At 45.2% G+C, this 25,381-nt stretch overlaps 1 protein-coding gene across 2 annotated transcripts in view; it reads right to left on the bottom strand.

The window, feature by feature from the left end:
* Positions 1-25,381, bottom strand: part of Aff3 (AF4/FMR2 family member 3) — a 459,838-nt gene that overhangs the window by 40,693 nt on the left and 393,764 nt on the right. The window lies entirely within an intron of this gene.

Below are 25,381 nucleotides of genomic sequence, written 5' to 3'. Positions count from 1 at the left end.
CTTCACGAAAGAGTGGATGATCCTTCACAAACACATCTTTACATCCTACATTTAAAAGAATCACCCCCAGAACAGTGGCTTTATACAGGCGTCTCCAGCTGACACCCAACAAGAACACATGTGTTAAAATCTGTTACATCGTCCCTTTATGCTCAACGGCAACAGGAAAATCTGATTCGTACTTTCAAACAGTAATTAATTAACCACAAAAATCCAGATATCAAGGATCCACCAAAGAGCGCTTCCGTCACAAATGAAATGCCAGTATTACATATTACTCAACCTTTTCTAGGCCATCTATGAAATTGAACTGAAACATTCCTGGATGAATCCCTCTGAGGTTAAGCTTTAATCTCAGAAAATGCTGGTCACTTTTGAGGTGTCTGTAAGAGTCTGTTTGCCACTTCCCAACTGTGATTAGAGGCTTCTACAGCACTGAACTTCCATGAAGAATGAGGTTTGGGGGCTCCTTAGGGTTTATGGTCTCAAGTGCCAAGGAGCTCAGGCATGGTAAAAGCTTCCTTCCACCCATCTCTTAAATCTCAGAATGCTCTGCCCTAAGGGGAATCTCATAAATACTGGAGTCTCTGCTTCTCTTATGGAAACCACAAGAAAAGAAACCATCCCAGGGAATCTGGCCATAAAAGCACCTTTGTGACTGGCAGAGTTAGGGAAGCTGACTTGAACATGAACACTCATGCTGGCTTCCACGTCTTCCTGCTAGTGCCTTGGTCTACACATACTATCTGCCTGAACCCTTCACCATCACACAACACCTGCAGGCTCAGCGGCAGAGATCTGGTTTCTGGTTTCAATCCTGTCACTGGTGTCTGACGTTGAGGGAGGGATCTGGGATTTTGAGATGGAGAGGAAAAGAGACAATTCATGTTGACTGAATAATATCTTTTCCTCATGAGTGAAATCTACCTTCCAGGTGACTGAATGGTGAAGGCTACTCTCAATAGGATTATTGTCACGGGAGGGGGCTGCTATCAATGGAGCTATGGAGAACCCCTAAAACACACTCGGGTTTTTTTTCCTCTCTCTCTCCCTCACACCCACCACCACCACCACCACCGCCACCGCCGCCGCCACCACCACCACCACCACCACCAACAACAACAACAACAAAAACACACAGAGAGCAAAGGTGCACATAGCCCAGAATATTTTTCCTCATGAAAAAGATGGTAGGGACAGGCAGCAACCACAGAGGTAGATCTCCATGCCATACTCTAGGGTGACATTTCCTGAAGGCCAGGAAATAAAGATGAACAAAGGTTATTGTGATCAGTTTTATAAAATTATGGTCAACGCCCTCAATCAGTACCTGTTGCTTGTTCGAATCGACACGGTGTAGAGTGTACAAGCACAGTCAAGGTGGGTGGGACTCAAATATCTCAAACACACCTTTGAGATATGTCCAGCTTTATTCTGGGGGGACGTGCTTGCTAAGGCCCTGACTTAGTTGACAAGGATGCATCCCTTCTAGAATCTGGCCCAGGTCTGAATACAGGCCATAAAAGAAAAGACCCAAAATGGAAACGAAACACCCTGGATCTCATAGATAAGCTGCTGCCACAGCTTCCGAGTGACAAATGACCAGGGAGGGGTTCCCTGTCATTTCCTGGGATGGTGACATAAATGTTATAGGCTTGAAGGCTAGTAAACACTTGGTAACATCTCAACAAATACGCCTGTTGCCCAGCCACCACCAGGCCTGGGTGATCACTGTCCTTTAGTGGTAGCATCTCCACTGATAGCAGCTGGACTACAGCTATGACCTCACAGGGGAAGCAAGGGACATAAACAGTGCTGAGGCATTTCTCCAGGACAGAGTCCCCTCTCTCCTGTTGTGGAATGTTATTTTAAGATGTGTTACGGTTGTTTAAGCTGTGGAACATCTGTTTAATGATGCAAAGATGAGCTGCATTCTTTCGTGTTGCATTTGTTTAACTCTGTGAAGCTGTGGCTCTTTTCCTGTCTTAAAACACCTGATGGTCTAATAAAAGAGTTGAACAGCCAATAGCAAGGCAGGAGAAAGGATAGCCAAGGCTGGCAGGCAGAGAGGATAAATAGGAGGAGAAATCTGGGAAGAAAGGATAGAGGAGCAGGATAAGGAGGAGGACTCTAGGGACCAGCCCAGATACACAGCAAGCCGTGGAGTAAGCCATGAAGCCAACCTGGTCTACAAAAGCTAGTTCCAGGACATCTAGGACTGTAACACAGAGAAACCCTGTCTTGAAAAACAAAAAAACCAGAAAAACAAAAAATAGAGAAACCCTGTTTTGAAAAACAAACAAACAAACAAAAACAGAAAAACAAAAAATAGAGAAACCCTGTCTTGAAAAACAAAAATCAGAAAAACAAAAAATAGAGAAACCCTGTCTTGAAAAACAAAAAACAAAAAACAAAAACAGAAAAACAAAAAATAGAGAAACCCTGTCTTGAAAAACAAAAACAAAAACAAAAAAAACCAGAAAAACAAAAAATAGTGCTGTTTATACCAAATTCTTTTGTTTGTTCTCCTTCTTCCAGGAGCAATGTCTCTATTTTACATGGCTTTTGATGCTCTTCATGGTTGAGTCCCTATCATGACTCCAGCTTCATTTCAATGAGTCTGCCCTGGATCCTGACCACTGTCCATGTCTCACCATCTTGGTGGGCTACTGCCCATTCAAACTGAGACCTTTGTACATGCTACCTCCCGCTTCACAAGTCCTTTCTCCCTTTCTTCTTCTGGCTTCTTCCTTTTACCCATTCTCTGAGGACTGGGATGAAGTGGTATCCTCTCCTGGTGAGCTTTGCCCAGTGCCCCAGATTCACCTGAGGCTTCCTCCTCTGGGTTTGTCTAGCACATTGCTCATTGAGCTACTGATCTCACCAAGGACAGGAATGGTTATATTATTCAAGCCACACAGATGGACACACACACACACACACACACACACACACACACACACAGCTTCCCTAATACTTTAGGGATGCCCAAGGATTCCATCAAGCTACCACTTGCATTATGGGTTGATAACTGAAAAGTTAGTATCACAGGGTCTAGCAAGCAGCATAGAAGAGAGAAGTATGCAGATCTGACGCCTAATGTTCAGCGGTAAATCCTGGACCCTGGAATTCCCAGTGGGGTAGGTACAAGATTGGAGGGGCTTCTTGGGTTTAAGGTAAGCCCCATTGCCAAGATCTCTCGGCTCTACAGTTGTAACAGTCCAGTGAGGTAAGGTGTTTAGACTTTCCAGAGGAAGGCCTCAGTCTGGTGGTTGGATCAATTGTCCTAATTGAACATAGTGCTAGGAATCTGAAGTTTTAACACATTTTGTTGCATTGTAGCAATGAAGGGCACCTGTGGGCCAGGTCACAGGACTAAGAATCACAGGTGCCCTCCCGACAGCACTCTAGAAGTTGGGGTGGTTCCAGTGAGGACAGACAGACCACGACACTCAGCTAGGGATTAGACAGGCAGAAAACCACAGCAGACTTGTTCTCATGGCCTGCTTGTTTTTCAAGGTATTTATTTATTTTATTTATTTATTTATTTTTTTTTTGTGTGTGTATGTGTGTGTATATGCCAATGCCATGTATGTATGGTTGCAGAGATGGAATTACAAACAGTTGTGTGCTGTCTGATGTGGGGGTTGAGACCCAAACTCTTAACTCTTGCTTTGAAACACTGAGACACCTCTTCAACTTCTATTAAAAAAATTGCATTTTGTGATGATTAGTGATTCGTTCAACACTGTAAAAATATTACAGTGACCTTCCATGTGTCCTCCATGCAGTGGTTACATTTTAGGTAATAAGATGGATCGAAACATCAAACCACAAAATGACAACATCACAACATGGCTCCAGCTCTGTGTTGCATCACAGGCTTGGATTCCTGCCAACACATGGGGATTCCCTCTCCAGGTTCCACCTGGGACTTAGAACCACAGCCTCTTTTCTGCCACTGCCCCGGTCATGCCAGTGCCTGGCAAATACTGATCTCTTTGCACTTCCAAAATTTCATTGTTTTGTAAATAAAACACTCTATAAGGCCTTTGTAAAAATCAGATTTATTCCAATTACCTTCATATACGTATGTCCTTATGAAGCAGGCCCTTTAAAAACACGACCACCACAATGTGCTGAGACCCACTTCAGTTACTGGTATTTATCAGCAGTCTAGTCCTTGTTGCCCAGTTGTATTTCATGGTCATTTAACCACTCATCCATGGAGGGACATTTTGGCTGTTTCTAGCATTGTGCTATTAAAAATAAAATTGCTATCAATACTTTTGTATAGGGTTTTGTGTAGATGTAAAATATCAAGGAATATGCTGAGTTTTAGGATATGTCACTTTTTGGAAAGATACTTTCAAACTATTTGAATACTTAAAACTTCTTTTTATTTTACGTGTTTGAGTATTTTGCCTGCATGTATGTCTGTGCACCATGTACATGTTTGGCAGCCTCAAAGGCAGAAGAGGGCACAGGATCCTCTGGAACTGGAATTATGGATGCTGCTAATCAAATCTGGGCCCTCTGGAAGAGCAGCCAGTACTCTTACCCACTGATCCACATCTCCAGATCTTGAACACATTTTATATTTTCTCTATCTTTCTGCTGTTATTTGGTGTCAGCCTTGGGGGAACTGAGATGTTTATTACTACCTTACTCTGCATTCAGTCTCTGGTAATTTATTTTACTTTCAAGTTGACTTAAGTCTCTGACACTAATATAGTGACCTCTCTCTTTTTAATTTAATTTTTATTTCTTTTAAATTAAAAGCTTAGTTGAAACCCAGCAGTTGTAAATATTTACAAAACACAGGATGATATTTCAACACAGGTGTCCACTATGGAACAGTCACGCCAGGGGAACGGCATTTCTAATGTAGCTTCACCCATCAGATGCAACTTACAAAGTCTGCCAGAGGAAATGAAAGACGAAAATGACTAAAATTCACTATATACGTGCATGAAATTGACAAAGAATAATGAATAAATAAATAAGAATGCCCAAGGGAAGGAACATTTCTTGGAATTATGTTTCACATTTTCTTTTTTCTCTGTTCTTTGGATATGTCAAGGTCCCTTCTCCCCTCATGGAAGACTTCGACTGTCTTTAGCCTTTCGGGTGAATCTGCTGGTTTTCCTGCTGAAGTGTCTGTCATTCCTGAAGGATTTCTCTGGATATAGACCGACAGATAAGACAGTTTTCTTCCTTCAGCACTTGAAAGTGATGTGTGACTTTCTTGGGGCCTCCACGGCTTCACGATCCAGTGTCACTGAAATGGCTTGAACAGCTTTCCCTACACGTGTGGTAGTTGTCTCTCACTGCTTAATTTTTTTTAAAAGACAGTATCTCATGTAGCCTAGGCAGGCCTCAGACCGACTATATAGCTAAGGAGGATGATTCTGATCCCCTGGTCCTTCTGCATCTGCCTCCTGGGTGCTGGGATCATAGGCATGAACCACCACTGCAGGTTTATGCGGCACTGGAACAAACCCAGGCTTTGAGCATGCCCAGCCAGCACTTAACAGCTGAGCAGCATGTCTATACTCAGGAACTGACCTTTGTTGTTGAAAATCTGACTGTTGTATATGCATCTCTGGGCATATGCTACGGTGTTTCCAGAAGAGCCGAGGAGAGATGATGCTGAATGAGGGCCCCAGGCTGAACCAAGGGGCTGGGGGAGTCGACACACTGAGGCCAGCTGCGCCACCTTTCTGCTCACATAGCTACAGCTGACCTCCCTACTGCAGTCCTGCGATTGATGGACTCACAAACCTTCCTCTCTCACACTCATTTGGTCAGGTATTTTTGTGGCAGCAATGACAGAAGTAACTCATGTGCCCCGACTTGGAATTCTTTGGCTTCATCCTACCTGGGGTTCATTTAGTTGTTGAAAAACTACAGGTTTGTTTATTTTTTTTTATTTTTATTATTATTTTTTTTTTTTGGTTTTTCGAGACAGGGTTTCTCTGTGGTTTTGGAGCCTGTCCTGGAACTAGCTCTTGTAGACCAGGCTGGTCTCCAACTCACAGAGATCCGCCTGCCTCTGCCTCCCAAGTGCTGGGATTAAAGGCATGCGCCACCACCGCCCGGCCCAGGTTTGTTTATTTTGTAAAAATTGAAATTTTTATTAAAAATTCAGTTTTTCTTTGAATATTTTCTGAACCAGTTTTTCTTCACTCCTTTTAGGACTCTGATGGTATTTTTGTTGTTGTTTTTCAATTATCGTTCTGCTGGTCCCTGAATGGTCCTCTATCTTCTAGTCTACATTTTTCTCTGCTGTGTCACACAAGCTGAATTTGTAGCAATCCTTCTACTTAGCATCCTTAGTGCCGGGACTACAGGGTATGGGCCACCTACCATGGCTAAGTTTGCTGATTTTATTTTTTTTTCAAAGATGCAGATAGTAATCTATATTATAATCCTAATATTTTATGGCTTTGCTTATTTCTACATTTTCAGGTTTGTCTTATGACACTGTTACTAACTTCATGAGCTGAAGGCTAACTTCAGCTATTTTTTTTTATTAGTCACAGAGCCACTGGAGACTTTCCCTTTGCCTCTTAACAAACTATACCCATGGCTGCAGGCAATCAGCAGGCGTTTCTTTGCTTTTCTTTCTCAATAGTCATCACCGTTCTCAAGCCAAACCTTTGATCAAATGCTTATTTAGATGGCATTTTCACTACAGGATGAACGTTATACTGAGGTTTATAAAGAGAAGAGTAGGAAGGGGCTGTGGATTAGCATGGGAGAATGTCGTATTCTGGAGGAGACCCTGGGAGCTCCGTGAGCAGACGTGGACAAGGTGAGGCGTAGGGCAGGCAGCGTGACTCCTGTACCCAGAACCAGCGGCATGGGAGTTGGTTATGGCTTGGGTGGAGGTAAAGGCCATAAAGAAGACTTATATAGCACTGCGCATGTCCCAAAGGGCCCCAGAACCTTCTGCTGGCCCTGGAGAAGGATAAAATCTGACAGAACCTGTCACACTCAGCAGGAGAGAAATTCAGTAATATAGAAGGTCCATAAACTCGGACATAAATTATGCCTCTTTTACTGCGGATGCTGTTGCAGCAGTTGAGACATTTTTGACACAAACAATAGAGTGAAGGTCTGGCTCAGGCCACTGAGCCGTTCACACAGTCCTGCTGGGAGTGTGGGGCTGTGTCTAGATGTCAGCGTGGGAAGGGCTTGTGTGCATAAAGCTTGACCACTGGTTTCCGATACCAGAGGGCAGAGATGTCACTTACGAGGGTGCCTGGTCACCTCCTAGGTTTGTATCCTTTATAGTGATGAGCTCTCTCAGCTGAGATGGGTGCCACGGCATGGGGCATCTGCCGCAACAGTGCCAAAGCATTCTTGAGTTTGAGAGCCTTGAGTCTACACTACTGACATTTAGGATATGGTGAGGGGTGTTGTCTTCCTGATGGACCAAGATATAAAAACTATTATTTGTTGCTCTGGTCATATTTAAACTATAATTTTACTTTCATTTGGATAGAGGCCTTTATGTCGTCCAGCCAAGAAGAATGGCACTTCATAGATAAAAGGAAGAATACAATAATAAGCAAAATTCCTCGGCTCGCTCCTCAAACATTCTTGGGCTTGTCGACAGTTTTTAACAAGTAATATTCTGTATTAAATATACTACAATACAATGTATATAAAATAATATTTACTAATTTAGTAACTAAGGCATAGGTAAGAAGTGTCTATGTAAGTATTTTCTGTTAATATTCACATATAAGAAAAAATTTATATGGATACTTATGGCCTTACCAACACAGGCCACTCAGCTACAGTCTGAAGGGGCCAGCCCAGAGTCCTGCAGGGTCTTCCCCCATCTAAAATCCCAGTTCAAAGTATGAAATGCTCCGCTGTCATTCTCTGCCCCCGAGAAGTGCAGAAACCCTTCCCAAGGACACACCATCCTGAAGGCGGGGTCAAAACACTGTGTCCTCCTACTGTCCTAGGTTCTAACTGAGAGATGGGGCCAAGAAGCAGCAGCTGTCTTTGAAGACATAGTCACACCCCTTGTATTGGGGACAGTGTGTCGTGAAGTGAGTACTTTAAGGGTGGAATTAATTCTTCTACTGAGTAGTGGTAAGAACTGTGATGGAGCCTGGGACTTGTGAAGAGAGCTGGGACCTGCTAGGACAACTCCTTCTCAGCAGAGAAGGCTGAAGATATATGGGCTATCCAGGTGATGATGAGAGGCCATCTGGGCAGAGGTGAGGGAGGAGGCCACGCCAAGGGCCTGGCCTGGGCCACACTCCAGCTGCTCAGAGCCAGTGGCTGTTCCACATGGATGGACAAACCTCACGTGCTTCGTTTGGCCCACTGTAAGGACAATATGGTTGTCTTCCCTCATTCAGCCGTTTTCCCCTGGCCTTGCGGCTGTTTGACGTGGGCATAGAAAGTCTCTGTTCCATGCTCTTCAGCCACCTGCAGACCAATGAAGTGCTGAGAGACTCTGGGCTGTGGTAATTTATCGCTCTCCTGAGCTTCGCTCTAACTGTCTGGGTTGTCCACCCTGTCTGTGCATAGAAGAAAAGTCATTCTGAAAGACATCTGTAGGAGCCCTGGGTCCTGTCAGTCCCATGTCCAGTAGAACAGCCCACGAAGAAAGATGTCCCTTGAGGAGCAGCTCCGGTGCCTTCCAGCAACTATAACATTGACAGCCACATCCCATTAGATACCTGCTACTCCTGACTTACTTACAGAGTGCTAAAATTTACTTCTATACATTTTCAGTTCCTGAGACAGTGAAGTCCCAGACTGCTGACCAATGGGAACTCTAGACCCCACGCATAACTAAAAATTTATCTAAGATCTCTGACTACATTAAAAAACAGAAAACAAGCCGGGCGATGGTGGCGCACGCCTTTAATCCCAGCACTCGAGAGGCAGAGGCAGGCGGATCTCTGTGAGTTCGAGACCAGCCTGGTCTACAGAGCTAGTTCCAGGACAGGCTCCAAAGCCACAGAGAAACCCTGTCTCGAAAAAAAACCAAAAAAAAAACCAAAAAAAAAAAAAACAAAAAAAACAGAAAACAGCTTCACTGGGATACAGAGCTGTTTGTGGACCATACCATCCACTAACTTCGTTTCCACCACTTCTAATAGAGAGAATGCTGGCATTTGTATGATTCTTGAAAAGTATTTTCAAGCCCCTCTCACGACTTTCTCAATAGACCTATGACTTATGTAGGAAAGCCAGCTCTAGGGCAGAGCAAAGGCTCAAGGGCCTGTCTGTTCCAGGTCAAATACCATGTTACCAAAACACAGAGTCTGGAACCTGGGGCTTGGGCTTGTAGCACCCTGTGCTGTCTGAGGGGTGCAACATTCCAGGCTAATGGGAATCAGTCAGCAGCTTTTCTGGCCCCAATCTGGGTTATTTAGATAATTTTGCCATATAGGGAGGACTAGTATACAGGCTTTTAGAGTCAGACCTGGACAAACATTTTACCTACTTTGCTTAATGGCTCTGTGACTTTGGGGGAAGTTACTTATCTCTCTGAGCCAGATTTCTCATGACTACTAAAGGGTTAATAGTTGAACAAGCTTCATAGTGTTGCTGGGTAGCCCAAATGAGAAAATGTTCTAAGTGTTCTTAGCACCGTGCTTAGCATATAGTTAATGTTATTATTTCTTCCCCTTTATCTATCTATCTATCTATCTATCTATCTATCTATCTATCTATCGAATTTTACATACCCACCCAGTTCTCCCTCCCTCCCCTTATTATTTCATTTTAAACAGAATTAGTATTATTCTTCCACCATGGCAGCTTAACCAAGCAGGTCTTTCTATAGTTTACGGATTGTTTTCTAAACATTTGTTTTCGTTTTGTTTGTTTTGGTGGTAGGGACTGAACTAGGGCCTCCAGAGTTAATAACAAAGGCCCTCTATCATCGAGCTGCATCTCCAGCATTGAGTTGACCTGGTTCTTACCCATACTGTCCATCTGAAAATGTCTTGGAATCCCACTATGCTTGCTCAGGAAGGGGCTTGTGTAAGAATGATTAGCATGGTGCAAACATTTAAGATGCCCAGCAAATGAGCCAGCAACAGTGCCTCTGAGGGCCTCCACGTTAAATCTCAGGGACCTGGATGTTCCCGTGCAAAGCCTGACAGCTCTGATCAAGGATAAAGGAGGCAGTGGGAGCTCATAGCTAGGCAGTGCCTGGATCTTTCTCTGAAATGGTCTGGCAGTTGAAAACCCTCCTCCTCGCTCAAGCTCTGTGAACAAAGCAATTCCATGTCTCTCCTGTGTTTTAAAGCAAATAAAGTCAGCGTCTAAGTGTCGGCAGCATGTGATGTTTAATTTGCATCTCACTCAGGGGCACAAGGTTTAAGGATGGAGGGCTGAGGGGACAGCGAGGGGAATCCAATCACAGACTGAGATCCAGACTTGTGGCTGAATCAGCTCCAGCTGTGATCTTGTCAGCAGTTGTAAACTGAGCTGGGTTCGTTCCCAGGGTGAAGATGTTCAGGACAAACCAGTAAAATGTCACTCAGGTGTGTACTCAGGGAAGTACCATTCTTACGGCCTTTTCAAAGATGAGACAAGTATTAATGATTAGATTGTGTGTGTCTGGAGACAGGGATCAGGGACCATAACCAAACAGAAACACACACACACTGGAGACAGGTTTTGAAACCAGAGGCCCCAAGGGAAATGTTTCCAGGACACACCAGTTTAGAGGCTCATGGTCCTGCCCAGGAAGTAAAGGCCTCTCTGTCTTTCTCATTGCTGCTCTAGGTTTGTGTTTAGGCTACAGCCATCACACTCAGTGGATGGTATAGAGGAAGGAAACTCTGGTTTGGTTTCTCTTATGTAACTCTCTTGCCTCACTGGCTTGAATGTTGTCACACGCCATGACCAAATGAGCTGTATACAAAGTTAGAACAGTGACATTAGCTTAGAAGGGAACACGGCTTCCAGGCTCCGAGAGAGCCAGCCCTTCTGGTTTTCCTGCAAAGAGCTGGTCACGGGATAAGGCGAGTGGGTAGAGATGTTCTTGGCAGGGAATCTGATCTTGGGCATCTTCCTCATGCTGGCAGCCCTGCCATGAGTAAGACAATCTAATCATCCCACCTGCTCAGAACTGCTACGGTTCCTGCGGGAACTGAGAGTATGGGTTCCACCATGGCCAGAAGCTAGTGAGGGGATGCGGAGGTGAAGGGAGTGAGGTGAACGGTGATCAGGCCATGGAGCACTATGCTCTCAAGGGATTAGCGCCATTCCTGAAGGGCTGGATTAGATGTCTTGATTCCTCCTTAACCCACATGCCCATTCTACTCACTCTTCTACCATGCTGCAACATAGCTGCAGGATATCTGCTAGATGTCAGCACCGTGCTATTTGGAATTGCTAGGGACTAGAATCATGAGCCACATAAATCTCTTCTCATGATAAAGTACCAAAGACCAGAAACTATGTTATTGCAGTAGCAAACAGATAAAGACAACAACTGACAGGGTAAGCTTGTCAGGCCTTCCTGGCAAAGACTCCGGCAGAGCCATTCATTCAGTCAAGAGTCTCCATGCCTGGGTTCTAGGCTCAGTTCTAATAATACTTCACTGCGGGTCTCAACTTCCTTATCTGTTAAGAGAAGGGCTTGATTATGTGATTTCTACGGTATTTCTTTCTTCTAAAAGACTTTAAGCAATACATAGTTAATTCCAAACAAAACTAGATTACCCTCACATTAGTTACTTATTCCCAAAGCTGACGGTACTAGAATTTCAATCTACAAGTTAAAGTTAACTTACACTCTTAATTCCTTTACTATTCTCCAGGCAGGCTGCTGAGCAGCTGGGGGACAAGTTAATAGATGACTATAAAATGCTTCCTTGTATTTTCTTCCATACTTGCATATAGGAGCATCATGTAGCATTTAGGCCTATGCCACTAAGTTCCTGGCTTCACGGCTCCTAGGAGTCTAGATAAGAACTGGCATTGCCACCACTGTAAGTACAGTCAGCCCTGTGCACATGAGATTCCACATTCACAGGTCTAACCAATCACAGGGGACTCCATATCCACAGAGTCAACCAATCAGTGATCAAAATATATTAACCCAAACCCTGCATGGGTACCGAACATGTAGAGAGCATTTTCCTGTTAATTCCTAATGAGTGTGGTATGGTGGCCACTTAACACTGCCACTGTGTTATGGGTCACGAGTAATATAGAAAATGTGAAGAACATGGGAGGACGTGGCTATCACATACTCTGCTGTTAGACACGAGGGATTTGAGAATTAGTAGGTGTGGGTATCTGCAAGGGGTATCCCAGAGCTAGTCTCCATGGGTGCGGATGGATGGCTGGATGGCTGTGCTCTGCCTCCCAGATGTAGGCAAAGTGACTTTAGGATCTGTCTGTGGTCATGCTTGACTAGGGAACTTTTACTTGTAGTATTGGGTCAATAAAGAGTTTTCCTCCATCATAAATTTGGTGCTGCTTGTTACGTACTCATATCTGGCTGAGGCACAGGAAGCACAAAGTTAAACCATGTCCCTGTCATTGGGGGGTCTGAAAGGACTGGCAATGTGGAGTCCTACGTGGTACGATGTAATTCTTAGATCTAACTGAAGAAGGGGGAAGAGGACGAGTAAGGTTTGTAGAAAGGAATCCCTGGGTGCAGTGGGACCTGAGCAGAGCCCTAAACTCCAAATGAGAGCAAGAGAAGAGGCAAGCTTAGGGCAAAGTGGGTGCAATGGGAGTGACTTGGAGGCTGTGATCACAGGGATAGCTGTTTGGGGGAGAAACCAAACCTGGCTCAGGCCAGTGAGTGGAATCACTATCCTCTGTCCAGCCTCATGGAACCAATGGTCCTTCTATTTGGAAACATCAGTGGCAAGGAAAAGGGCTGAAAAAAATAAGGTGGGGTTGACTAGCTTTCTACATCGGGTAAAAGAGAAATTCTACAAGTAACCGGCATCCACAGAACACTGGTTTTCATCCCCTGAATACCCCAGTCCTTTCTGCAAATCAGCGTGAGAGTAACACAGAACCTACTTGTTTACTTGATTTATTTATTCTTCATTTGTTGTGTGTGCCTGTGCCACAGAGCATGGATGGTGGTCAGAGATCGAGCGAGGGAGCTGGTTCTTTCTCCCTTTTCACCATCTGAGCCCTGGGGATCAAACTCGGGTCTGGCTTGGTTGCAAGCACCTTTACCTGCTGGTCCATCTCCCACGTCCTCTCAGGTCTCTTAAATCCTATCACTGGGACATTATCAGTGCTCTATGAATACCTGTTATACGGTATTGCTTAGGGAATAATGACCAGAGAAATATGTTTACGATTCATTCAGATGCAGGTTTTTTTCTTCTACATATTTCCACTTGAAGTTGACTGAATTCATGGAAGCTGAACCTGATTTGGAGAGGGGCCATCTTGAGTCAATCTAGTCAGAACACACTGGATGGTATTTCTATAGTCACTGGTAGAGTGGAGGCTCTCCTGCAATTCCTGTGCTTCCTTGTGTGCCCACTCTACCAAGAAATCTACACCTCAGAGGAGGTTAGGGATGAAGGCAGCATCACACAGACTTCTTGCCTGGTCTTCCAGTTGGGCATGACATTTTTATTTGCTATCTCTTTTGTGCTCTCTGGGCTCTCAGTGGTACTGTGACCTTCACACTGGGGTGTATTAGGCTCTTAGATCTGAGTGGGGAGAAGTTCAGTCCCACCCAGCCTCGCACCGAAGTGCAATCATGTAGACATCTAGCAGCAGAACACCGCTGCTGTGCGTGGGCAAAGGTTGCTGGTGGGCCCTGCCATGTACTTATGCCCTCATGAAAAGCGGTGCATGATGGCAGCAGTTACTGTGTAGGATGGACAGAGGAAGGCTAGGTGGGGTCAGGGGGCTGGGCAGGGGAGCTGGTGGATGTGAGGAGAGGCTAATGCTCCGGAATATGCTCCATTGCTGCACTTGACCTCACTTACAAATCAAAGACAAAATTACTATGAATTTCAAGATGGTAACCACGGAGCACTTAGTCAGGTGTGTGTGTGTGTGTGTGTGTGTGCGCGCGCGCGCGCGCGTAGACAGATAGCTGAGTGCAGAGCCCCGTGAGAGTAGAAAGGTATCTAGCTATTCTTGCTGGTAGCCATAGATTTCTTCTGTCTTTGTCTTCCTTTAGAAGCCAGGATCCTGACATACCAGCCTTCTGAAGGGCCCAGGCTCTGTCTAGTGCCTTCCAGCTACCCAGCTGTCTGAATGTCCCTGCCTGCTCACTAAAGCAGGGGTGGGAGAAAACGTCCCGGACTATCTCCAACTTGGAGACAGCTTTAGAAACTCAGTGGAGACAGGGCTTGAAATAAGCTGGCTCTCATGTAATTAAAATAATTATGAATGAAAATTACTACTTCAGTAATTGCTTTATATTATATTTACTACCATTTCCATTGTGTAACTTATCTCATTAATTACTGCTGGAAAAAAAAGTTAGTCAATGAATAATTAATATGATGTGATATCCAAGGGAGAAACAGTGCTTAAGAAACAGACTCTGAAGGAAAGCATCACCCACACAGTCCACTAATGAGGATCTCCCAGTACCAAGGCCATTACCCGAGAGTAGGGCCCTCTGCTTATAGCCCGCTGTGATTAGAGGTCAGGGGGAAAATCTCTTTAGCCTGAACACAACTGGAAACAGATCTAAAAACCTTCAGTGGCTTCTGCTTTATCAGAAGCAGACAGTACTTCGCATGGCTAACTTGGCAAACATACAAATTAGAACAGCACTGCAAATGAACCTGGTGCTGGTGCAGAAGTGGCCTACACGTCAAAGACAGTGGGAGCCTGACGTTTCCTATGAGAGCATATGTTGTGGGAAGGGAGAGGACAGGAGGTCAGCCAGGTGCCCCAAACTGCAACCTCCAGCCAGATTTCCAAACAGGCCCAGCACCTGTAGGGAGCTGAAAATCAGGGAAATCAGTTATCAAGGAAGGCATGGAAAAGCAGGGCGTGCTGGTGTTGTACATATGCCTTGCTACACACCCCTTCGAGATCTCAACACTTCCCTTCCTTGTTTCTTTTCTAAGTCAAACATTTATTATTTTATTTTTTGAAATTATGTGTATGTGTGTGGGTATATACATATAAGTACAAGCGCCCACAGAGGCTATGGGATCCCTCGCAGTCAGAGTCAAAGGGAGACGTAAGGCACCCTCTGTGGGTGCTGGGGACTGAGCTCAGGTCAGTATACAGAGTATACAGTATTCAGAGCAGTGCACACTCTGAATGGTGGAGTCACCGCTCCAGCCCTTGACTTTCCCCTATGCAATTTCCAGCAGAGATCAAACCATTTTACAGAACATTTCCTTTTTGATGGTATTTGAATTGAAACATGGTTTGTATGGGATTTCCAGATGAAATGCAGGACACCTGTTGAGATTTAACAGATGCACATCGGATAGAAGGCAACATCAAGAAGACATTTATACCATGAAATTATCCACTGTTAATGGATCTTGATGGGCTAACTCTGGCAACCTTGAGTTTATGGGCTTTCCTGCTCATCCTGTGTAAAAGTGCACACGCACACATGCAGCAAAGCAGGAAATGAGGGTGAGTGATGCAGGAGGATGAGTGACATGCAGAAACTGCATCACCACTAACTGCCATGCAGGAGACTGCCCCCTTGAGTTTTTGCAAAATGTCCTGTGGCAGGATCCTAGTTGGGATGATGGGTCAGAGTATTAATTACAATTAATGACAGACAAGGAAAGCTTGGGGACCTGGGGATTCATCCTTCAAGTTGCCAGAGTTGTATTTTAAAAACAACTTAACACAACAGTTCATATGTGAACAGTCAGAAGATGAAAGTAGCACAGTGCTGAAATATCATGAGTCCACTCCAAAGCCACGAAACTCAGAGTTAATATGCTTCCTGGGGTTTCAGGATGAGCAGCAAATCTTATGCGACCACTTTCCTACTGAAGTAAAACCGGTTCATGGCTTGATGGCTGAAACACCATCTGGCTACTTCTGATTCACAGGAACAGGCTAGCGTACTTGTGTGTGTGTGTGTGTGTGTGTGTGTGTGTGAGAGAGAGAGAGAGAGAGAGAGAGAGAGAGAGAGAGAGAGAGAGAGAGAGAGAGAGAGAGATCAAAGCAGATTTGGCCCAGCCCAGGTGTACAGAATGCTGTTACTAAGGGGTCTGCAGAGCGCTACAACTGGCACGCTCTGTGGCATGTGGACAGAAAGACAATGGAGGATGCTATCCTATTAGCAATGATGTTGGAATGTAAATTGTAGTATTTTATTGGAAAGAAAACTGTCCCGCTTTCTAGCCTCTGCCTTCCACACTCACACTTCCTGTGATCTTTTACTCATAGTCCACACAATGGTGGGAAATTCCTTTGGAAAGCAAGCCCTCTTCTGTAGACCATATATATTTATTTGTATGCTGAGCACTGAACGCAGGCCTTGCGCATCTAGGCACGAGTGCTTTACTACACGCCTAGGCCACACCTCCTATTGCACTAGACACAGCTGGCCTTTAAAAATGCAGTGTATAGGTGAGGGCTCTACTGCTGAGTTAGCTGTGTGTGAAAACACCACAACAATGTTGTTGCTCCATATGCTAAGAAATGAAACAGTGTCTAGGGTAGTGCCTTTGTCTGTTCAGACTGTTGTAAGCCTTACTGCTTAAGTAAGATACTCACTTCTTGACATTCTGAAAGCTGGAGAGTCCAAGATCAAGGTGCTAATACATATGCTTGTTGGCGAGAGCTCTTTCTGGCATGCCTATAGCCATCTCACTGTGTGCTTACTAAACTTCTTCCTGTTCATGTTTTCTAGTTGCATCATGGGAGCACATGACCTTATTTAAATCTAATTACCTCCCAAAAGCTCTCACCCCCTAATTCTAAGAGACGATGGATGAGGGCTGTAATGGAAGAATTTGTAGAGTGTGGAGGCACAGAAGCACTCAGACAGCCTTGCATGCCCCTGATTCTCTAGTGAACTGTCTGTTCCAGGCTTCACCACCCACTCCCTTTAGGAGGCTACTCTTCTATCCCCAGGAGAAGATCTTTATGAGCATCGTCCTCACCAGGGGAAGTTAAAAGCCTGCTGAAGTATGATGGGGAGTCACTGAGAAGCTTACACAGACAGGGAAGGGTAACACAGGAAGGTGGATTGCCAGTGAAACCCTACAATGGTGCCAGAAAACGTAAGGCCATCTGCAGGAGCCTGTCATAGTCATGAAGAGTTTAGTAGACAGTCTTCATTGTTCCCTCAAGATGTGAGCCAAAATACCAGACGAGAGATTTATTAAAATCTGAGGTGCTATCATACTTTAGCAGCTGTGCTGCTGAGAAGGCCACAAACACTGCACAAGGGTTCTGATTTCTCTACAACCTTGTCAACCTAGTAAAGAAAACCTTGTCTGTACTAATAGAAGGGTAGAGTCATAAATTTGGGTATATGGGCTCACGTGTGCTACTACAGTTTCAGATCCACTGGGACCGGGCCACAGAAGCCAAAGGTACTGAGCTTTGTGAGTCACACACAAGTCTTCTGAGGGACCCAGGTGTTGTTTGTAACCTGTCAGCTACTGATCTGCTTGACTACTGCTGGCAGAAAAGTAAAGGTAAGGAGAATTTGTTGGACGGCCTCCAGGTAACCAAGATGGCAACAGTTGGGAGATTAAAAAATTCTCAGTGGGGACTAAACTTTAAATTGGAGCTGTGTGTGATAAAAATAATTCTGGATGAGAATAGCCGTATTAGTAATTTCTTTTACATGACAATGTTTACTACTGCTGCTCCTTTGAACCTTATCAATCACTGTTACAGTGGTCCCAGGTTGGAGGTAAGGGATTAAGAGGAGAGAAGGAACAGGGTGCTTGATTTTGCTTTTTAGCACCAGCATTTTGCTAGGGCAAGAAAGTCGGCACAGCTGATGGTTGGTCTCCAAAGCAATGATATATGGGTGGGTGTACATTTTGAAAACCTGCTGTATATTTGAATACAATCTGTCTTTCATTCCGAAGTGCTGGTGAATAGATACGAGATCTCCAGCCAGTTGGAAGGGGAAAAATCTCCCTAGGAACAGAAATCTTAGGAGACAATATTGACTTTCTCTTTTTTCCGTCTCACCTCAATCTGTCTAAGCAAGTGGTTCTCAACCTGTGAACTATCTACAAAGACGTTTACATTATGATTCACAACAGTGACAAAATTATAGTTATGAAGTAGCAACGAAAATTTTACAGTTGGGGTTCACTACAACATGAGAACTACAACTTCATTCAAGGGTTGCAGCATTAGAAAGGCTGAGAAACACTCGCTCTAAGCCCAACCAGTGCGCTTTTCAAATGCTTTGTCATCTCCTATTTTAAGTTCAGAGCATGGAAAGACGGCTGAAATTCCTGGACCTGCTTGCTTGGGTGGAACGAGCTAGGTGAGGCATGTTGTACCACACAAGCCTCCATCTAAGTCCATCTTCTGGGGAGGAGAGCTGAGCAGTCCTGGCCCTGGGTGTAGCCCTCTTGTGCACGCTGTGTGTGACTCAAGGAGAGCTGAAGTGTGTGCTGTTTTCAGGACCTGAGTAGGGTGGAGAGGGAAGGAGGTCCCAGGCAACCAGCCTGGGGTGTGGCAGGTCTTCCCTGTCCAAGGACACTTTGCCCTTGTTGTGGGATATTTTGTTCACACTCTTACTTTCTGGAGATTTGACAATAAAGTTAAACCTTGAATCCTGGGGTGGAGTCAGCAACCGGCTGACTGGAATTTGTCATAGAGAAGCCAGCAGTTTGGATAGAGAAGACACACAGGAAAGAAAGGGTGGGGACCTGAGTTTGGCATTTCTTTTTTTTGGTTCTGAGATGAAGGAAGAGACCTGTCTCTTCCAGTGTCTCTGATCAAAAAGCAAGGTCAGCTAGTTGCTACTCAGCCTCTCTGAGTTAGCAGGCTTTCACCCCAGTCTTTGACTCTCGAGTCTTATTGATAAAAACAGCAATAGAGAATTAATTTAAACCTACATATTGTGGCTGTGGCAGAGCTGGGGCCCAGGACTGGAAGCCCCACCAGGTCGCAGCCTGAGTGTCCAGCAGGTAGTGACTGTGGGTCTTGTGGGACCATAGGCAATCATTAAAATATCAGTATATTCGTGCGTAGCTACTAAGCTAAGAGAAAAACATCAGGCCCCTTCAAACCTTGGCTCCAGTGGGTTCCACACCTTACTGTGTTCATTAACTTTGGGTGGCAAGTGATTCAACAGTTTGAAACTTTAGTTTCCCATATGCAAGATGAGGATAGTAACACCCAGAGAAGAAGGTTGTCTGGGGATGATATGGGATGGTGACAGAGATGTCAGCACAGAGCTTGAGACAGCAAGCCAGCATGCGATGCCAGGAGGAGAGAGAACCCAACACCCAGAAGACCATGTACCTTTCCAAGAGAGGACGCATTAACAGCTTCCTTTGTGTTCTTCTTCCTACCACACTGAGGGACGTTCATCCTTTTACAATTGCAGTAGCTAACTCAATTACAGTGACTCACAGAACTAACACTTCAATTTGCCACGCTCATGTAGTGTCTACTGTTACTTGCCTTGGCTTTCTTGAGCTCTGGGATTAGGCAAGCTGAATAGGGTGAGTGTCTCCACTGTAAGATGAAGAGCTGTGACCTCAAGTGGCTCACTGACTCACTGGCTGTGAAGAAAGCGCACCTAGCCAAGGAGAGCTGCATGGGAAGCGGCAGGGCCTCTGACTCTCAGCCTGGGCAGGTTTTCAGAAAGCCCTATTTGATTTGCTATACCAAGGCCAGCAGGCAGGTCAACCTGGCCTGTAATATACAAGAGGGGCCATGACTTTGGTCTCCACAAGCTTGTTTCAACATTTTAGCTGAAATGACTACAGTGAGCAGTCACCCTAGATCCCGTCTCTCAGGATGAGAGGAATAATAATCAGAAAACCATACAAAAGGAAACCAGACAATCACAATGGCGAAGGGGACAAGGCTGAGAAATCCACATGGGATTTGGTAGATCCTCAACACCAGGATGTACTTTGCAGGGTTTTGGTGTTGCCCAGGGAGAGCAGAGATGGACACTGTATGTTGCCTGTAGGAGGAGGATGTGGTGTGGCTGCCAGACACTGGCCTAGGAACCAGCACAGGACAGGGAGTTGGACAGAGAGAGAAAGGTCAGGCTGCTCCAGCCAGTGGGAGCACATTAACCTTTCCTGGCAGCAGGGAAGTTTAGTGGCTCCAGATCACAGTCATCGGAGGCCAGCTAGCCAGTGCAAGTAGCCAGCACCAGCTTGAGGCTGCCTCTGTGAAGGAATGAAAGGAACAGGTCACTGGGAGGGGAGGACTTCTCGAGAGGGGCAGGCTCTGAGACTGTAGTTTCCAGCTGGCTGGGCAGTAAGGTCTAACTGGCTGTGTGATCCCAAGTTCAGAGAGACGCTTGGCTAAAGGACAGCTCTGAGAGGGAAGGGCGGTTATGGAGATGGAGGTCCTGCCTGTTAGGCTCAGAAAGCCAGAGAACGAGGACTCCATGGACTTGGGAGATTTCAAATGAAAAGGAACTGCTGCAATGATTTAAACAAACTCCCATTTTAAACAACTAAGTAGTTTGAGTTTTGAACAAAACACGAAACAATAAGCCCAGCCTATGACATGGCTTACCACACGGTTCTGCATGTTCCTCTCACTGGCTTCCTGGGGCACTGACAGGGACAGCAGTGTTCAGAATCACATGTGCACTAAAGACACAGTGCTTTTAAAGCTGCTCTTGTCAAACAGACTATTGGTGAGCTGGGGAAGACAGCTTAGTTGGCAAACATAAGGACCTCGGTGCCATCCCCAGAACCCAGGTGAAAGGAGAAATCATCAAGGGTACCTGGCCAGCCAGCCTGGACAAACAGGAGAACGCTAGGCCAGTAAGAGATGTTTGCCTCAAAACGTGAGGTAGACAGCTCCTGAGGTTGTTCCCCGGCCTCCATACTCACATAGTCCCCCCCACCCAATACAGTTTCTTATCCCGGGATTCCCTTTGGGTTCTGCTCAACTGATCACACTGGGGGCACTGAGAATGACAGCTACATATGCTGAAGTTCAAAGCAAGTGGGAACTATACGTCATATCTTCACTGGTGGTCCGTTTAAACATTCTGAAACAACTGGCCAGCAACTACCACACTTACCACACAATAACACAGTTCCTGCAGGGCAGTAGTCTATAATCAAAGCAGTTGGCAACAAGGTATAGGGGAGTGTCTCTCTCATAAATATGTACTTATAAAGTTCTATTTTTTAATACATAGCCATGACAGGAAAAATATATTTGTTATACAATAGCTTTTTTTCTTGGCTCTTGTGTTGAAATGCCACATGTACCATTGTGGTGGTTTGAAATAAAATGCTCCCCCAAAGGGAGTGGCACTATTAAGAGATGTGGCCTTGTCATTGTGAGGCAGGCTTTGAGGTTTTTTTCCTCAAGCTTCTCTCAGTGTGACGGTCAGTCAACTTCCTGTTGTCTGTAAGCTGTGGAACTCTCAGCTATTTCTGCCTGCATGCTTCCATGATCCCCGCCACGATGATAATGGACTAAACCTCTGAAACTGTAAGCCAGCCACCCTCAATCAAATGTTTTCTTTACGTGTTGTTGCTTTACAGCAACACAAACCCTAAGACGACCATTTTGTGTAAATTTAAGTAAAATTAAATGAGCCATAAACATGAGACACATAGAACACCCACTACCCTTGGTGTAGAAAGGACAGCTATAAAGGTGTTCAAAGGCACAGGACTCGTAAGGTGAGCATTCAAACTGCCTAGGCTCCCACAAAGCCAGTACGTGCAGTAGGATCAAAAACCCACTGCAATTGTTCTTGAGTTCTCAGTATTCCTCATTGTCCGCTATGTTCAGCTAGTCCGGATTTATCCCATGCTTTTTCAGACCTAGGCCAGCTGGCCTTGGTGAGATCCCAATAGAACATCCCCATTGTCTTAGTGTGTGGGTGCACCCCCCGTGGTCCTGAGTTCCTTGCTCGTGGGGACGAGGCAGAAATCCTTAATAAATAAATAAATTAAAAAAAAAAAAGTAGAAAAGGGAAAACTAAAAAAAAAAAAAAAAGGCACAGGACTTGTGGACCAAGCGACAAAGACTAAGCAAAAAAAAAAAAAAAAAGCCTGTGGTTGAAATGTCATGCCTCTGGGGACTTTATCAAAAGCCTGAGAGGACGCATTCAGCAGCGAGGGAACACAGTGTGGGATGATACTGGGTGAAATGAGCCAAGGGCAGCGTGTTCAATTGTCCCATCACTGAAGCATGAGGACCTGGCTCCCTCTGGCCCTTCTGAGGGTTTACCGAACACAGGGTGAACAAGGTGCCAATCAGCTGTGCTCCTCAGCAGTCACTGTAGCTGGAGGAGCAGGACAAGCAGTGAGTTAGCCTCTGCTTCATCCCACTCAGGAAGGCCAGGGTCACCTCTAATCCTATCCGAGTAAAGAGTGCTTCAGTGGGAACCCAGGACCTCAAAGCCACGTGAGGACACTGATCACTGCTATGTAGGAGAGGCCACCTTGGAACTTCCCAAATTTCCAACAATAGAATGCTTTCAGATTTCAATTCTTCTTCAGATGATTCAGTGTAATGTGATGTGATGTGATGTGATGTGTGTGTGTGTGTGTGTGTGTGTGTGTAAGAGAGAGAGAGAGAGAAAGAGAGAGAGACAGAGACACACAGAGAGAAAGACAGAGACAGAGACAGAGAGTTGGGGTCGGGAGGGAGATGTCTTAGCACTGGGACCCAAGTCTACTTGTAAAGTCAATTGTTTCATATATCCCTTATACAGACATTCTGAAGGCAATTTGAGATGGTGTTTTAGGTAACACTATACATGAAGCAAGGTTTCATAGCAGGGAATCTTCCACTTGTGGTGTTAAGTTGGTGCTCCAAAAATCTTGGATTTTGGAGCATTTTGGATCTGAGATTTTGGATTAGGGATCTTAGCCTGTATCTGCAGACCTATTCACTTTCATATATATATGAAAAATTTATAGAGCAAAATAGAGCATTTTCATATATATATATATATGTATATATATTACTGTGCAAATACATATCACATATTTTAACCATCTTCCTCATACACATCACTGGTACTAAGCAAATGCATGTTGCCACAGACATCACCCCTATTATTCTTTATAAAGGAGTCGAAGTTCCTCTATGTATGCTTCAACTTAAGTCACCCATGAGCTGGGGCTCATGGCAATTTTGGGCATTAACTAACGGGTTAAAGCACTTTCACCCAGAGGACCCTGGGGCTAACTCCTCCCTGGCCAGACATCAGGTGACAAGTCTGTATTAATCCTCAAGTACTCTCAAACCCACTAAACCATTTTAAAGGGCAATTAGTGGCTTTATACAACTAGTTATTTATTTACTCAAAAGCCTGTAACTTCTTCCTGGACTCTCTTCTGCTGCGTGAAATACATGTTTGGGACCTTTTAAACTGTGTATTATTTACCTGATACGACTCAATGGCTTCTCTGGAGCCATTTAGTTTTATTGTGGAAATTAGTACTGGGGGGCGTGTGTAAAAGCTGAGCTTTAGATCCTCTAGCCTGTGGATGCCCCCCTTGTTAATGTCGTGTTAATGCAGTTGACTGGGCTAACGGCCACCCAAGGGCTGTGAGGCACAATTATGTGGTGGCCCTATAGGAGCGGGAGGGGGAGGAGCAAAGCGAAAGGTCTCTGCTTGTGAGTGCCGATGGATATCACAGGGCCCTGTTAAGGACCAGAGAGACTTAGCACATTTCGCTCTGTTCATGGCCCCACACAGTGCTCTTCCTGAGAATGGTGGTTTGATTTTGAAATAATAAGGATTATTTGTTCTACAGTGAGAAAACCAGGCCAGTTCTTGAGCAGTTATCAGGAAGAGTGTCAGAAATTGATCCAGAGGAGTCTTCTACATGAATGAAGATGATGCTAGAGACACCGTTGTGGCCAGTTCGTCAGAGATATGCGTGGACCTCATCTAGGGCCCTAGGGGAGAACAGGCTAGAACATGTTACACAAGAGTGGGTGAGAACTAGCCAGGGCTGTTTGTGGAGACTTGCCGATACCAGCTTTCCTCGGATGGACAGATAAGCTGTTTATCGACTAGTTATGGCTTCCCAACAGACCCGTGTTCTACTCTTCTCTTCTGGGTGCTAAGCCTCTAGGAGGACTTGAGCCAAAGAACATCCCCTGGTACCTGGGTGACAGGTAGTTCCTGAATGCTGTGGCGGTGGGGTTATCTCCCTGCAGGAAGAGGGACAAAGCACCCGTTCTCTATTAGTGCATGTGGTTTGTCCACAACCTAGAGGGAGGCCATGGTCCTTGCCCTGCTTATTGTAACTGGAAAAGTTTAGACCCAGATGTTGACTGCTTTACCCAATTCTCACTGTCCTACTTGCTTTGTTCTGTGATGTCTACCAAAGAGGAGAGAGGTCAGGGATGGCTGGGCCAGGATGCTTGGAGCAGGATGCACACTCTTGGACTATTTGGTTTTAAAACGCATGAGGGGGCTGTGGAGATGGCTCGGCAAGTGAACACACTTCTAGAGTTCAACCCCGGACCCCGCTCACTGTGACCGCCATTCACACACCTTGTGTGTACTTGTGTATGCCCGTGCTCACACACAAACACAAACAAACAAAAATAAGTAAATAAAAAGGCATGCGGTTGGTCAGGATTACATGACGGTTCACACAGAGCGATACCCGCTCTTTAAGATGGGGCTCCCATTCTGAGGAGCTGATGGGATTGCTGTGTGGAGCTGGTTCCACCCCCACCCAACACTGTGCTCTTCTCTGGCCACCCTGCAGCCCAACACTGTCCAAGCTGATGCTTCCTCATTCTCTGCTCCACTCCACTCCCGTCCATAGCCATTAATATAATTTTCCTTCGTGCCACACTTAAAATGTCCCTCAGTTCCCCTTTCTGGGCTCTGAAAGGACTCCGCTACATCACATGCCCTGCCTAGGTCACCGATTTCCTCAAGGCTTGACGGGGGCAGGCAGTCTGCTTACTGAAGTGGCTAAAGGCATCGACTCCGGGGTCAGACCGATTGTTCTGGTGCTCTGAGATGCGGAAGAAAGTTGCCTGAGTCTATTAATAGAAACCCAGATGCAGGAGGATTTTAGGGAAAGCAGTTTAGAATACGAAGCGAAATGGAATCCTATTGACAACAGCGTCTCTTTATAGCCCTAATGTTGAATCCTTTCTTCCTTGCTGAGCGGGCTATGGTGAGGATTAAATGAATAGTATCAATGATGCCCTTAGCATGCTGACACACAACTGTTCCGAGAGAACACTATGCATACCGTACACATACAACTCTACTTTCTTTGCCACG

This window comes from Microtus oregoni, unplaced genomic scaffold, assembly GCF_018167655.1.
Source record: "Microtus oregoni isolate MIOR12 unplaced genomic scaffold, Mior012 000007F_ref0000211, whole genome shotgun sequence".
Taxonomy (NCBI): Eukaryota; Metazoa; Chordata; class Mammalia; order Rodentia; family Cricetidae; genus Microtus; species Microtus oregoni.
This window is presented reverse-complemented; position numbering and strand designations above follow the sequence as displayed.